The sequence below is a fragment of the Euprymna scolopes genome, chromosome 11 (genome assembly GCF_053919585.1).
Source record: "Euprymna scolopes isolate OS-2025 chromosome 11, ASM5391958v1, whole genome shotgun sequence".
Lineage (NCBI taxonomy): Eukaryota > Metazoa > Mollusca > Cephalopoda > Sepiida > Sepiolidae > Euprymna > Euprymna scolopes.
This window is the reverse complement of record NC_136492.1, coordinates 94,294,349-94,311,618: the sequence shown is the minus strand read 5'-3', so window position 1 is coordinate 94,311,618 and position 17,270 is coordinate 94,294,349.

The following is a 17,270-nucleotide window of genomic DNA, read 5'->3' as shown; positions in this document are numbered from 1 at the left end:
TACCCTCAACATATTTTGGCAATTACAAAAAGAAAAGCACTAATAATTTACCATAACCGAAAACGAGACCATTCCCTAAATAGCCAGACACACAACAGACAACATTGCCAACTAATACAAACAACGACACAATCTATAAGAATCTAAATAAGACAGGCATTCAAATAACAAAACTAAACTCTTTAACAATTAGGGATCTAACACGTAAAATTATAACTAATACAAACATTAACATCAAAGCCGGAATATATTCCATACCCTTCCCTGTATTGTGGAAGAATATACGTAGGAGAAACTCAACGTAATTTAAATAAAAGAATATATGAACACAAAAGAGATGTAAAAAACAACAATACACTCAACGCCATATTTTGTCACATCATGGAGAACGACCAACATTTTGATTTTAACAAAGCAACTTTCCTTAAACACATACATAACAGATCCACACGACGTTTAATTGAGTCAGCTATAATCTCCCATTCCAGCAATATAATTAAGCAAAGAAAAGGTTTTTTCCACGTTGCTCCCTTTCTGTCGAAAATAATTATTAAAGAGAACAACTAAGACACCGGTTAAACGCGATAAAAAAAATCGTAATTTCACTTAATTTTATTATTTTTATTTTACTTATTTACTGTATTTTATTTTATCATTATCTATTTTTAGACTCCATTTTATCACCTCCTATTCTTATTTTTAGACACCAACTTTTAAGTTACTACGCTATTTTATCCCAATTCAAGTATTTCTAATTAAAAAAAATTCTTTCGTAATCTCGTGTCATTTTATTTACTTAATCTATCACCGCTATATTTTTTTTAAAATCTCTACGCTATTTTAACTTTTAGACGTAATCAACTACACTAGTTTACTCTAATTAATTTTTTCTCTCATAAAATGTATATACATGTACATATGACAATCATTTACATAAGGAAAACACGCTGTTCTCCCCCATCATTATATATAGCCCCAATCCTCCGACTCTCTCGTCAATGACCATCCCTCTTGAAGAAGCCCGCATAAATCGGGCGAAACGTTGAGAATCCAGGTCCTTCCACCTCCATTTTATTTCATACATATATATATATATATACAGAGGGTTGGATGTCGGCATTCCCCTCCCCCGAATTATTGGTAGGTAAAGTACCTTTGCTGAATTCGAAATATTAAACTCACAGCTTAAACATCATGAGCCTCGTTCCAACGATGATTTTTTGTATATGAAGGCTAGGTTAGCTGAACTGGCGCACAAGTTCACGAACTCCCCTATCAATGCTCGTGAGTTTGCATGGACTAAAATCCACCAGCAATCCGCTAAACTCCTTAAAACTAATAAGGATATCTACATCACTAAGCCGGATAAAGGTGCGGGTGTTGTTATCCTTAATACGAATGATTATATCGGAAAAATGTTGGATATTTTAAATGATAAATCCAAATTTAAAAGGCTTTGCAACACATCTGTTGATAGCACTTCGAACACTGAAGTAAAACTCCAGAAACGGTTTCTTCAAATACATAGGAGGAAATTTATTAGTAAAGATACTTATGATAGAATTCGGCCCGTTGGTTTACAACGACCCAGAATGTACGGGCTACCAAAGATCCACAAGAACGAGGTCCCTTTAAGACCCATTCTTTCCATGATCGGTTCACCCCAGCATGAACTGGCAAAATGGTTGTCCGAGATTCTTGAGCCTGTACTAAAGGAATTCTCGGGTAACTGCATTGCGGATTCTTTTCGTTTCGCTGCCACTATACGTGAACTGGATTTTAATTCAGAAACAACTTTCCTATGTTCTTTCGACGTTACCAATCTTTTCACTAATATACCCCTTGATGAAACTATTCAAATTTGTTCGGATATGCTCTATCGTAGCACATTAACCCCTCCGGATTTTCCGGAGAATATTTTCCTTGAATTCATGGAACTAGCAACCAAGTCGGTCTGTGTTAGCTTTAATGGCGTAATGTATCAACAGGTAGAAGGTGCGGCCATGGGTAGTCCTTTGGGTCATATCCTGGCCAATATTTTCCTAGGCTTTCAGGAATCCTTACTGTTTACTCAGGTTTCTAGACCTGTTCGTTATTGGCGTTATGCAGATGACACTTTTGTCATTTTCAAGTGCCGCCATGAAGTAAGTGATTTTTTTTCTGAAATTAAACAGTCTCCACCCGGCACTTAAGTTTACTATGGAGGAAGAGCAGAATTACTCTTTACCCTTTTTGGATGTCCTTGTAGAAAGGATAGGGAATCGGTTTAATACAACTATATACAGGAAACCTACCTTTACAGGGTTGTATATTAGTTGGGATTCCTTTGCCCCTATGAACAGGAAAATAAGTTTAATTAAGAACTTGGTCCACCGTGCACTCATGATATGTTCGCCAAGCAAACTTTAGGAGGGACTTAAGAAAATAACGGACATGCTTATTAAAAATGGTTTCCCTGGTGGCAATTTCTAAGTATATTCGCCAAAAACTTACTAGTTTTAACACTAAGCCTCTTTTCGGTCCGGCTAAATGTCCGGTTTAGTTGAAACTCCCCTACATAGGTTCAATTAGTAGGGGTTTTGTTAGCAAGATCACTTCGGTTGTTTCCCACTGTTTTTACGCGGTGCAACCCCGAGTAGTGCTGTGTACCAAAACTGCCTTCCCAGCGTTTAAAAAAGATGTACTTCCCACGCTACAAAATAGTTTAATAATATATGAGTTTAGATGTCGGTGTGATGCTGACTACGTGGGTCGAACCTTTCAACGTTTAGGGGTCAGAGTTGCACAACACGTTCCTGGGTATTTACGCAAACTTTTTATATCATCCAGGCCTTTAAGGAATACATCCGGGTCTTTACGGAATACATCCGGACGGCCACCAATTCTCGAATCGTCAATTGGCGTTCATTTGTACGAAAATAAAACTTGTGGCCAAACATATTCTGATGAATGTTTTCGCATTTTACAAAAAGCCCGGAACAAACCGCACCTCAACATCTTGGAGGCCGTCAGTGTGCTGATGCGCAAACCAGCTTTATGTAGACAAAAAGAACTTTCACATAAATTAGAGTTATTTAAAGAACTTTAAAAAAAAATGTCTACATGTACGCTGGTTTTTTCTGTTTTGTCTATACTTATTTGTAGACAACGGATTTTCTTAATTATATATATATTTTTTTCTCGACTTCATCTCCTCCCCTTTTTCCATTCTCATTCGTTAACTTAATGTAACTTGCCGACGAGATCTATTGAAAAGGGTCGGTCGAAAGGTTAACCTCTAGATCCCTTAATTTTTTTTACACAAAATTTCGTATGGATCCTTTTTTTTTATTCGATGTTTTTTTTTTTTACCTATAATTCTTTTTAGTCGATCTGTCTCTATACAATTTCCCGTTTCTCTTGTTTTTTTTTTTGTTTTTTTTTTCACCCATAATGACTCCATTCATACTTTTCAAAGCAATATATATGTATGTATAATAATTGTCTGTATTTTTGAGATGAGGCGTTTTCATTGATTGAGATTGTCGGACTGACTTCCTCAATCTTGGTTGTTATTGTCACAACGTTTCGGCCTTCGTGAGGTGTTTGTTTTGTATCGAACTGGGGAACAGTTTGTTAGGAGTCTCGAACCCAACCCTTTATTATTATTACGGGGGTACCGTGTTCGGACTCCAGCTAGGCTTTGGGACATAGTTGCTGATTCTCTGTTTTGAATGTTACTTTTTCACTGCCTTCGTTCAGGATTGAACTCAGCACCTTTGGGTAATTGTAAACTATGATACAACGTCTAGGACCACTCGGCCATATGTCACTAGGACAATTCTTAGCTGGTTTTTGTTAATGTTAAATATGTACAAAATTTAATTTGAGCTAATTTCATGACTACACCATCTTTGTCACTAAAAATTTGTCAGAAAATCATCCCATATGACTATATCCATTACTTCCAAGCAATTTCTATAGTCCAAATATTTATTGATTTCCCTCAATTCATCAACTATAATTTTGGCACTTGGCATATACATCTATGTTATATCCCATATGAAGTATCCCTCAAACATTTTAATGATGTTTACTCTTTTAATGATGTTTACTCTTAATATAAATAGTTGACAAAATTATGACAATCTTTATGTGTTGTGTTATTTTCTATACCTCAATTCCTACATAATCGAAATGCTATCACCTGTAGTACGACTTAAGCTAAACAAATAAAACGGATTTAATAACCAGCCTAAACTTAAACTTGTTCTCATTAGAATCAATATTAACGCATTCTTAACCATAACTTCTAAATCGCCAGCTCTAATATGCACCGTTATATTAAAATCTTAAAGGCTAACTCTCAAATATTATTATTTGAATCTACTCCAAATGAATAAAACATATACGCGCATATATATATATATATATATATATATATATATGTGTGTGTGTGTGTGTGTACACATATGCATATGTATGCATGAGAACATACCTTCAGATCAATTATCTTGACTTATTTTATATCTTTTACCGTTTACATATCTTCTATCTTTGCATTTTGATCTTTGAATTTTATTTAAACACTTCTTTCCAACTATTATTACTATTATTAATCAACTATTATTACTATTATTAATCAATTAAATTATTATTAAAAATTATCATTATTATTATTATCATCATCATCAATATCGCAGTTAAAAACCTGTTTATCCCCTATTATCTTCTACTGTTGAACATCATCATCACAATTAAATATATCTAAGTATAGAGATAAATTAATTATATACATTTGAGATTTCATTATTATTATTATTATTATTATTATTATTATTATAAAACTTTAAAGTATGCGCAGTTGCTATGGAAACAAGCTATTATGAGAAATGTGAATGAGGTGGGGGAGTGGACGAGGATGAGGATGAGTAGAAAGAAGAAAGGTATGCTTTAGAATCCTGAACAATAAATTATTTATAGTTTTCTCCTTTTCGTTCTCCTTCTTTTCCTTTTCCCCATTCTTCCTTTTTTTCTTTTCTTCTTTTCTCCCTTGCATCTTCTTCTTATTCTCTCTTATCTATTAACCTCTTTACTAATGTATGTTGGAATGATAGTGATAGGACGTGGATATACATGAAAGCAACGTAAGTTGTACAGTTTCTGACCATGGGAAAATACTAGTCAAAGAATTTTTATAACTGCATAACTCCAGTTAAATCTGAAACCACTTTTAGCATAGATATGTTAAATTAACAATCCCTTGCTGATTGAATCTATACATACTAGTATGTTTAATATTTAATCTGGCCGTCACACACGCATACGAATACCATTTTTTCTAGTCTCACATTATCTCTATCTCAATATTTAATCCAACCATATTTTCCCTTCATTCCTATAGTGTTTATTTATTCATTTTTTATAAGCTGTGGTGTTTTTTTCACTCCCTGTGAGCTTTAAAGGGAGAGGTTACCTGCCCTTTGTTTATATTATAGTCGCGCCCACATTTTTGGGACGTATTATTAAATATTTATTTAAATATTTTATACGTGCATAAAACTAATTTATATATATATATATATATATATTTATTTATATAGGAAAAAAAAGTGTATATATATATATATATATATATATATATATAAAATAAAAAATAAAAAAATAAAAATAATTGTTAGCGGTGGATGTATGCGAGTGCGTGTGTGAGTGTGTAGGTGGGTATGTATATGTGTATATATGTATGCTCCTACATATATTTCTATGTATGTACGTGTGTGTATGTGTGTGTGCCTGTGTGCGTGTGCATGTGTACATGTACATGAATATATATGTATGCGTATGGGATTGTGTGTGAGTGTATGCTATACATGGGGAAAGAAAGTCTTTAAAAAAGAACCCTAAAGAAGCCATAAAAACCTTCACCATATGGACTAAAAAACACTCTTTGAAACTAACTTTGACCGGTCACAGTGAAACACTTACAGTTGGAGACAGAACGTCTAAACACTGAACACACGCATCGCACCACTATGAAAAACATATTTAATATCAGCGGAGGCATATCCACAAACTCTCATTTTAAAGAAAAACTTTTTACGAAAATATCTGAAGAGAGCACACCCTAAGCTCGAAACGCGTTATAAAAATATTTTAAAATAAAAATATGATGAAAACCTTTAAAAAAAAAACCACAATTGTTGATGGCTACACTCTTTTAAATATACATTTTTTCTCTCGTTGGAACTACACAACCAACACTTTAAATATATATATATATATATATATATATATATATATATATATATATATATATATATATATATATATATATGAGAACAAGTAGTTAATAAAACATGTTAAAACACTTTGAAAAAGAGTAAAACTATTTTTTATTTTTAAAAAGGAAACAAAATAAGTGGATAGTCCTTAATCGGCGGAGTTTCGAAGAAATACTTTCTTTCTCATCAGAAGGTAGGATTTAGCAAAATGCAGGATCGGATTTTGCTTGAAAAAGTATTTGATGAAACTACAAGTAAGTCATGGATCTTATTTGGTAACAAATAGTGAAGCAGAGGGAATATGAAGAAAAGGGTTATTTCATGTGAATAGATAGTTTGGTGAAGGGTAAAATATAAAATAACGGTATAATCCTAAAAACCCAAAATCCAAAAGAGTTGTGGGGTTTTTTTGCTGCGAACGTTATTCAATATTTTAACGAGAGAGATTTTGTTTTCGTTTTACTTGGGTTAAACGAAAATACTTTTTTTCATTGAGTGGAATTTTCTGAAATATTCTATTTTTAACAGTCGGTTCTGAAGTGAAAACTTTTTTCTGTCGCGTGGAGACAACTCACACACACACACACACACACATAAAAATCTAGTTATTTTTGTTAACAGCCAGACAATTCCACAATTATTTTATTCTTTTGCAACTGTATGGTATCACAGTATACATTTTCGTTTGTTTTTATTTTGCAAGTAAATTTTTTGTCCACCCTCATATTGGGTTATCTCTAAGGTTTCTACCAAGTCTTCATCAAGAATATGCATGATTTGCGCGCCCCGCTAAATGAACTGCCGAAGACAGAGAAAGCTTGGGACTGGACGCCAGAATGCCACAAGGCGCTTGAGAAGATCAAAGAGGCGTTAACTTCAGATCTCTTTTTGACACACTATGATCCAAGGTTGAGAATAATAGTAGCGTATGACGCAAGCTTATTTTGGTGTGGGAGCTTGCATACTTCATATAATGCCTGACGGTACCAGGAAACCGATCGCACATGCATCTAGAACGCTACTAAGGACCGAAAGACAGTACTCTCAAATTGAAAAAGAAGACTTGAGTATTATATTCTCTGTAACAAAGTTTCATAGATATTTACACGGCAGAAAATGTACATTGCAGACGGACCATAAGCCGTTGCTAACGATTTTTGGTTCCAAAAAAGGCTTATCGACATGTGCGGCTAATAGACTGTTGAGATGAGGTACATTATTACTAAATTATGCTTTCACCTTGGAGTACTTGTCTCCAAAACAAATTTGCCATGAGATAGCCTATCTAGACTGATACCATTGAAAAGGGATCCGTTTTAAGATTCCATCATTGCCACTCTTCGGACGGACGGAGAAATAAAAACGATGATGGGCAACACAATCAGAGAACTCTCGGTGTTTCTATCGGAGATTAAAAGGGAAGCAGACAAGGATGACTTCATCTGTGACATAAAAAATAAGATCATCACAAAGGGCGATATTCCGGAAGTATTTTCGCTTTGCGATGAGGTTTTACTATATGGCGAAAGAGTGGTGATTCCCAAATGTCTTCAAAAATGAATTCTACGGAGCTATGTCTACTGGCATATGGACACGGACATCAATAAGAAGATAGACTCGTGCACAGGCTGTGCCCTTGCGGTTAAATCAACACCGGTTGCGTTTAAACCTTGGCCGAAGAATGACCAGCAATCGTCTAGGGTGCACATCGATTTTTTTGGCCTGCTTGAGGACATTATTACTTAATCGTAGTCGATAGTTTCACCAAGTGGCCTGAGGTGTTGAGGTGCTGAAGACCGACAACTGGAACGACTATAAAGTTCTTACATCAACTGTTCGCACGTTTCGGTGCATTGTAAGTGATAATGGAACCCAGTTTATGTCTGTTTAGTTCAAAAGTTTTTGTGATACGTTCCATATTAATCATATCACCACTCCCCAATACCATCCCAAGTCGAATAGGCAAGCGGAACGCTTCGTGGATACCCTTAAAAGAGTAGTGAAGAAGGCTCAAGGGACACCAACAGATGAAGGACTTCAATAATTTCTACACGTGCATTACACCTAACCCGAACACACCAACAGCAGTCTCACCTGAAGCAAAGGTTGTTTTGCGCGGAAAGTGATCCGTTTTTGACAAGCTCTTACCCAAACAGTCAAAACAACAAGTGACTACTTATGTACCTAGTAAACGTTTCATATCAGGTGAAAGAGTGTTTTTCAAAAGTTATTAAAAACAACACATTATTCTGGGAAGTGGGTACAATTACTAAGAGAGTCGGTGACAATGGTATATATCATCCAAGGACAAACATATACCCACAAACGTCAACAGAACCAACTAAGACGTCGATTAGTTGAAACCAGCGACAGTCCGCTATTGGAAGATGAGCTCATAGATACTGTCTTCGAAACTTTGGATCTTGAACCTCCTCAATCAACACCTGAACTACGGCGGTCGTTCCGTAAGAGAAAGGTTACCGAGCCATTGATGGTAAACCCTAAAAGGAAGAGGTACTGACAGCATTTACGAACAGAAAGCTTGGGAGGGGTGTTGACGCCCCTCCAGGGGAGTAATGGACTACATAACATCATTTCTCTAGTGACGTCATTTCTGATATCGAGTACCGGTGCCGGCAGTTTGAGATTGGGACGCGACCAAGCGGGACGTGTGCAGCCGTCCTACCGTTGAGCAATGGTATTCTCAACTCGACTTTGCCTGTAATTTATGAGAATACATGTTCGTTTCTAAAACTTCTGTGTTCCTTCCGTTTATTACCATTTAACCCCATAACAATATATATATATATATATATATATATATATATATATATATATAAATAAGTAAATAGTAAATAAATAAAATTGGATTTAAAATACATACGATTGTTTCGTCAGTCGCATGATTTAAACCTCAGAACCCGATCACCTTTGATTATCAAGATATAAGCACCCTTATGTTTATGTCTTTGATGAAGTTTAAACATATACGTATGTGGATATTAAAAATAATATTAATAAGTATTGAATCAATATAAATTATGCAAGCTATCATAAGAGCGAGCACTCTCGAATAAAAAATATGAAAGATTTTCTATCGAATTATAATGCGAGCTTCTTTCCCTTTAACATAGAAGCCTTATTTCAATTATTACGGAGTTGTTTGCCATGGGTACTGTGACTGAAAAAAATCACAAGCTACATTTTTAGAATTTTTACTGCATTCCACGTGGGCGGTTCTTTTAATGTTCCTTCCTATTACGGCTGTAAAACTGTGAGAAGGCAAATTCCTCTTCTATCTCCGTTTTCGATGCAACAGGACACATACGAGCGTTAAATCAGCAAGAATAACACAGCAAACAAAGCTCTCTAATTCTACAACTCAGCCGAAACTCCGGGATTGAAAAATAAAAGAACTGTTAAAAGAATGTATCTTGAGAAATAAATTCCGGGCATACCATCTTTTTGCAATACACTTTCCTCTTTTTTTCCTCTCTTTTTCTAATATAAGTTTTTTTTTAAATTAAATTTTCATCTCTGTTGCGTTCCTTTTATCTTGCAAGCATCATATTATCTTTGTTACCACATATAATTCAGAAAGTCCCAATGGCCTCTTAAATAACTTAATATTGTTCTTGTTTTTATTATCCCCCCCCTCACGGTTGGAAATTGAAACACATAGCCAGTAAAGTTTGTATAGCAAGATGGTCGAATAAAAATTGCCTTGGCTGAGCCTAAGACGATTAGCAATAAACTAACTTATTCTCAAAAGGCGAGAATTTAATTTATTCAGTATAATTTAAAAAAAAAGTACTCTCCTGAAAAAGTGAGAAAAGAATGCGGTTACCTACATTTTCCAAACAAGCGAATCACACAAAAACAAAAGAAATTACCTCCGGAATCGATGTGAAGAATTACATTGGGAAACATTTTGTCATTTTTAAAATAAAACTTGTCAAAATGTAGTTAAGCTTGGTCATAATGGCTCACAATATAGAAACTAAAGCAAAGCAAAATAGAATTATATATACAAGATCCAACGACAAGTTAGATGAGAATTTACGCAGATATTTAATGGTCAAAATCTTTATTAAAACTGTTTAATTACAGTTAGACACTTAGCCCGATCTTTCCATAATAAATTTGCATATGTGGAAAAAAAATTGACAAAACAACTTTGCAGAAAACGCTAAATCAGCTCGCACTCCGACTGGAAAATATATTACTTTTATTGGCGAATTACTTTTACCTGTAAACAGGAATGGAAATAAAAAAAATCAAAGAATTCCAATAATGTATTCGCGATAGTTTTAATAGTTTTAACTTTTCGGATGGTTCAATATATAATTTCTGCTAGAAAATCGCGAACATGGCATCGGATGCTGTGGATTTAAACTTGAACTAACATAAAATATTCCTGAAGTCTTTTTTCAGCTGGATTAGGCAGATGCACTAAAATGAATTCCAATATCGACGTAAAAGTATACGCACGACCCGTTCTCAAAAGAAAAGAAAAGAACGGAAACGTTCCATTCGTGACAATGCACAAAATAAATGGAGAGTTGAAAATATTTTTAGAACTTTAGCCAAAAAATCTACCTGTGATATGAAAACTGCTTCTAAATACGTTAAAGTTACCAAGTTGAGAGCAAGGTGGGTAAAAATAATACACCCGATTAAAAGAAAAACGATAAAAACAAATTGCTTATTCCTGACGAAAATAAACAAAGTCTTCTTGAGAACGTAAACTGTACCGCAAAATAAAACGACTCGATTGATCAAAAAAATTTCGAAATGATATTAAAAATAATACAATGAAGATAAATGAAAATTAATAATTCCATATTTATTATTTTGATGAAATTTCCAAAGAAATTCCCGTAAAGCAGTTTGCACCGGTTAGCAAAGCAAGTTAATGGAAACATCCAATCGTATCGGAAGAGAAACCCAACAAAAGGCATAGTGTATACCAAGACACAAAGCATTGCAACAATTCTTGCAGGTGTATAGAATTACGGCGCATAAAACACTCCGGCGGGAGTCTCACCTGCTGAAACTATGTTCTCATGGAAGCTGAGATCGGGTCTTGATAAACTCTGTCCGAAACAATCATCACTGCGTAAAATAACAACGTACCGAAAATACGACTTAACTCTAAAGCGAAGCTTTTTGGAAGTTTTAAAAACAGTGCCTTATTTTCTGAAATATAGACAATTAATATGAGGATTCGCATGCCATATAAGTTCATAGAATACTCATAAAGGCAATCAGAACCAATAGAAAAAACATCGCCCACATGACACTATCAACACATTACCCGTAAAGAAGGCGTCGATCGACTCGATTTTGAATCGTTCGATCAGAACTTACCTCAACAAATCCTAAAACAGCGACGATCGGGCAGAAAGAGAAAATTCACCGACCCATTGATTATCGACTTAGAGCAGTAAAGATAGAGCTTTTACGGGGCAAAAAGACTTGGGGATGGTGTTGAAGGGACTCACCCGTACACAGTATATTAACTTTCCTAAAAGTATAGATATACCGTGAGATACAACTCTACAGAATAACTCGTCATGCGCCAAATTGGCGTTAAGTACTACGACTCGTTCTCTATGTATTCTATCTTGCTTACATTTTCTGGGCTATATCTGTGTCTGAGTCGTTGTTAGTGATATTTCTGGGCCACAACATTAACATTTCTCTGATCTGTTTTTATTCGATGGGTGGTTTATTTTTTATTATTAATCAATTATAGGTACACATATATATAGAAGTAGCATTTTGGAGTCTTTCTCTCCCTTTTCAGTCAATTTGTTTCGGGAATAATACTATTTACGAGTGTTTTTATAGCGTATAATTTGCATTTTACGCGAGAACATTCTTTTCGTTTCTTTAAGCAACACAGTGACACGGGCATCGCTAGTTCTTTTTATTATTAAGTGAAGACAGTAGATAACCTTAGGGCAATACAGTATACATCCACAATGAATAAAACAAAATCTACAAATCTATTTGGCACTAGTACTTCAATTAAAATAAAATCAATTATTGTTCGATTGATATCTGTTATTTAATTATTATTCCTACACGATATTTATTAATCGAACATTGCTCATTTATCTATTCCTTCGATCATAATTGATCGAAAAAATACATTTATTTCTGTTTGTTTACTTCGGATGGCTTTATGTGTTTGCGAAAAAGTTGATTTCATGAATATAGAAGAGAGAAGTGGAAAAAGAAGGATAGCAAGAAGGTAGACAAAGAAATAGAAAGGCATACGTAAATGGCAGTTCAGAAACTCAAAACAAATAGGAGGAAAAGAATGCGAAAGGGAATGGTAGAAGTTGAAAAAAAAACAGTAAAAGAATATAAAATTGTGTTTGCATTCTTTTGCAAATTTTATCCTCATCTTCATCGTTGTTCTTTTTTCACCAGATGATGAGTTGGTTAAAACGTGGTGATACAACAATAACTAAGAAGATGAAGATAACATTCCGCAAAAAAAAAAAAACAATTAATGCACAAATTATGAACTATCACCTGAAAGGATTCCAAAACAATAAAAATAAAAATAGATAAATAATAACATGAATTAATAAAACCTTTCTAAATTCTTGGGCAAAAAAGGATGAACAAGCGGTAATAAAGGTAGAAATAAAAATATTACATAGAAAATATAGAGTACGAAAGAAAAGACAAAGTGAAAGCGTGATATTTTAGAACAATAGAAAATGAATAAAAGACTCACAAAAAAACAGAAAGAAAGATTGAAGATATGGTGAGAAAATAAACAGGAAAAATTATAAATAAATAAAAGCAGGATTGGAATATTAATAACAGAGTGAAGAAGAAAAAAAATAAAAAATAATGATTTAATGAATTAAATAAATATACGAATAAATAAAATGATGAACACCATAAAGAAAAAGAAAGCAATTAAAAAAAAATAAATGCAATACGGAATATACGTAAAAAGAACAAAACAAATGTGCAAAAAATTGAACGCAAGAGATGACGAAATAATTAAAGAACTATATAAATAATGAAATATATATCTATATATATATACATACATTTAAAAAAATCTATCAAATAAAGAAAATTAAATGAAACAATGAAGGAATATATGGTGAAAAGATCAAATTTATATTGAAAGAATAACTAAAAGAAAAGAATAAAAGAATTGGACAATAAAAAACAATATTAAAAAGAATAAAAGTATAAAAAAAAGGAAAAATATTATTTTTAAAAGAAGAGTTAAATGTTGCTTGTACTTCAAAAATGCGCAATGTTTTGTTTCTTTTAATTTGATTTTGTTTTAGTTTGAGAGACGAGTACAAACGAAGGTCTTTTCTGTGTAATTATTTCCTATTTTGTGCCGTAGGATGTTTAATTAACATCAATAAAAACCGTCGTTGTTTTTGCTTATAATTGATTTGAATATAAAAGGCAACACTATAAAGAATCGATAAAAAAAGAAACAAAGAAAGGAAAAATAAAAGTCGGAGAAAGAAAAAGTTGAACAATTTAATTTCTCTTTGTTGTATATGAGAGGCATTCGACTTATGTTATATATTCCCTGTTGATGGCGTGTTTCCATTGTGAAATGTGAATATAATTCCAATTCGCAATGGATTATGTTTTACTATAGCCAATTTTAATTCACATAAATCTAATATGAGTAGTAGAAAGGGAATTGGAAATCTTAATCATCTATATCACTCATTCCCAACCACTGTGCTGAAATGATTACTGGTGTGCCGCGAATAGATAAATGCTATAAGCCATTTAATTTAATTTTGTTTAATAAAAACATTTAATTTCTTAATCATGATTATACTACTCAATTTCCGCTCTAAGTAAAAACGCCATCTTACTGCAATTCTAAACTTGATGCTTTTCTGAACTGGGAACATCTTACATAAACAACAATTAAACTAAAAAGTGAAAATCTTAAAAATATTAAAAAAGAGTTAGGAGTGCGTCTCTCTCATATTCGCCCACATCTTGCAACAGAAGTTAAAAAACACCAGGCACATCTGTCTCACTGACATTCACCATTATTATTTTACGTCAGATGTTGAATACAGGATATGTTGATTTATGTGAATAGAAATTCTCCTCATATAATCGTCTTTTTATTATTTATTATATTTTTATAGATAGGAAATACTCATTTTTATATTAGGTGTGCCTCGAAAATTTAAATAAGTTCAATACTGTGTGCCGCCATGTAAAAAGGTTGAGAACCACTGATCTATATAATAAAGGTGAACGTACGTGTGTTCAGATCGCTTCGCAAATGCACATGTAATCCATGAGAAAAACAAAGAAAACATAATCGAAAAAAAAAAGAAAGTTATGAATTAGGTCTTCAAATAGAATTTTATGAGCAAAGGTGGGTGTAATTTTGATAAATCATAATAAAAAAGAAGCAAAGAATAATAAGGTAGAGAACTTTAGTTTTTTGCGTAAAAAGTAAACTAATCAGAATAAAATCTAATAATGATAATAATAATGGAGAAAGGAAAGTTTTAATATAAATACCAAAATAATTCTCTGGCTTGGTTTAAAAGTTTGAAAATTATTTAAATCCAGTTTAGATATGGGTGGAATAAATATGTTCAATATTTGCAGATCTAAACATAAATGAAGACAACTAATCGATCATAAAGAAACGACTTGAAAAAAGAAACACGACAGGAAAACAAACGAACACATATCTAAAGAAATGGCAGAAACGCTAGAGGATGATCTCCGATCTGTAGTGGAATGGGAACATAAATGGATGGTCACATTCAATGCTGCCAAGACTAAACTCGTTTCCTTCGATAATTACAAGAAACCTTTTCTAACACCAGTAGCAATGGCCAATGACTCTTTATCTGAAAGTACATCTTTTAAACTCCTCGGCCTAACGCTCTCAGGAAACATGAGTTGGAACAAGTACATTGAGAGTATGCCAGGACCGCTGCGAAGAAGGTAGGTTCTATCTACCGTGCTAGAAAGCTTCTAACGCCTGAAAGTATCCTATACCTCTATAAGGCCACCATTCGCCCATGTATGGAGTATTGTTGTCATATTTGGCCTGATGCAGCTACCACTAGTCTCTCGCTCCTAGAAAAGGTTCAAAAGAGAGTCGCCAATCTGATAGGTCCTGAACTGTCATCTAAACTTCAGCCTCCGTTCCATTGACAAAACATTGCATCCCTCTGCCTGTTCTACTTGTGCCCCCTCGACGTAAATACCCCCGAAAAACCTTACAAGTAGCTAAATCCCACCCCTTTACAGTAGAGATTCCTAGATGTAAGAAATCATTCTACTCCAGTAGTTTCTTCTCCAGGACAGCTAGACTTTGGAATTCCCTTCCGGGTCCCTGCTTCCCCAACTGTACTGACATGCAGAAGTTCAGGTGCAACGTAAACCGACATCTTGCTGTCCAACTCCCTGCACAGTACCCCTGATGCCTATGTCTCTGATAGTAGCCCCATACAACAAAGTTACAATATGCCTTGTTTGGGATGAAAATGCTATAAAAAATAACGTTTAGCGATCTGGTTTGTTTTGTTTTTTTTTGTGTTTTTTTTTTCTATAAATGATTTCAAATAGTCAATTACGAAGTTATAGCGAACAGTTAAAGAAATTATGAAGTATGATCTGAAACAGATTTCAAAATTGTCAGTTAATCAGGCTGACTATGAAACTAGAATTCCATGTCAAAGAGATGAGATACCGTGGCATATTAGAATTATTCAGCCACAAACAACAGTGAACGATATGGATATCCATTCCTGCTTCCGAAAAAAGAATTCTAGAAAAAAGTTAAATCTTTTCAATGTAGCTAGACAATTTAATATACAAAAAAAATGAAATAAACATTACAAAATGTATCTACGACGCCTTTTACATACTTGCCAACCGTAGACGACGTCAGCTCCCTTCAAAGCCAAAACCGAGTAGGGACCAAGCTTGCTAGGCTCCCGAGAGGAATGGTGTCATCATCATCATCATCATCATCATCATCATTCTTCTTCTTCTTCTTCTTCTTCTTCTTCTTCTTCACTAAGAATTTTCACAGAAGTCACCATCAATGATTACTTACAGACAATAATCAATGATCCTCCCTGGATTTTTAATAACAGCACCTCCTCAAATTCTCATAAATCTCCCTCTCTTTCAATCACCATTGTGATTATTATTATTATTATTATTATTATTAGTAGTAGTAGTAGTAGTAGTAGTAGTAGTAGTAGTAGTAGTAGTAGTAGCAGTAGTAGTGTTTTTGTTGTTGTTGTCGTTGTTATCTATATAATAATACGTCAAGGCAATTTCATGCCCGTGCGTAGATTATAACCCCTCGACCTACTTTTAAAAGATAAAACCGTTCGATCACTGAAGATACAAAGCACTTGATGCGACCTTTACGTGAAACTACGAACTTAAATAAAATGCATTTTTTTTCGCGTTCGAGCTAGGACTTAGTGTATAATCTGTTCTATCTAAAGAGTGGCATGGAGTTCACGTTGGCGCCAAACGTCTATGAAATCGAAATTAGTTAGGAACTCTTAGAAGAGTTTTCAGATTATAGATATTTTCTGACATTATAATAACAAGTTCACTTAGGTAAGTATGTTTTAATTTAAGCAAAGATGATGCCATAATATCGTGTTCGCGCTAGAGTTCATAGAACAGATTATTTAAAGTATGGCAGCAATATGATACTGTGGAATTTCCTTGGTTCACTAATTATTATTATATTTGTACTCACTATAATTCTCACTCAGGTCATCATCGAAAATGACTCACCGATAATAACCAGTAGTACTCCCTGGAGTCTTGATAATAAAAGTCTCTCCACATTTCATGTGCTATCCACCTCTTTCGATAACATTTGCAAATGACTTTGCGTTATTGTATTATTGCTATTTTTCTTCTCTTCTTCTTCTTCTTCTTCTTCTTCTTCTTCTACTTCTTCTCCTTCTTCTTTTTTTATTATTTACTCAT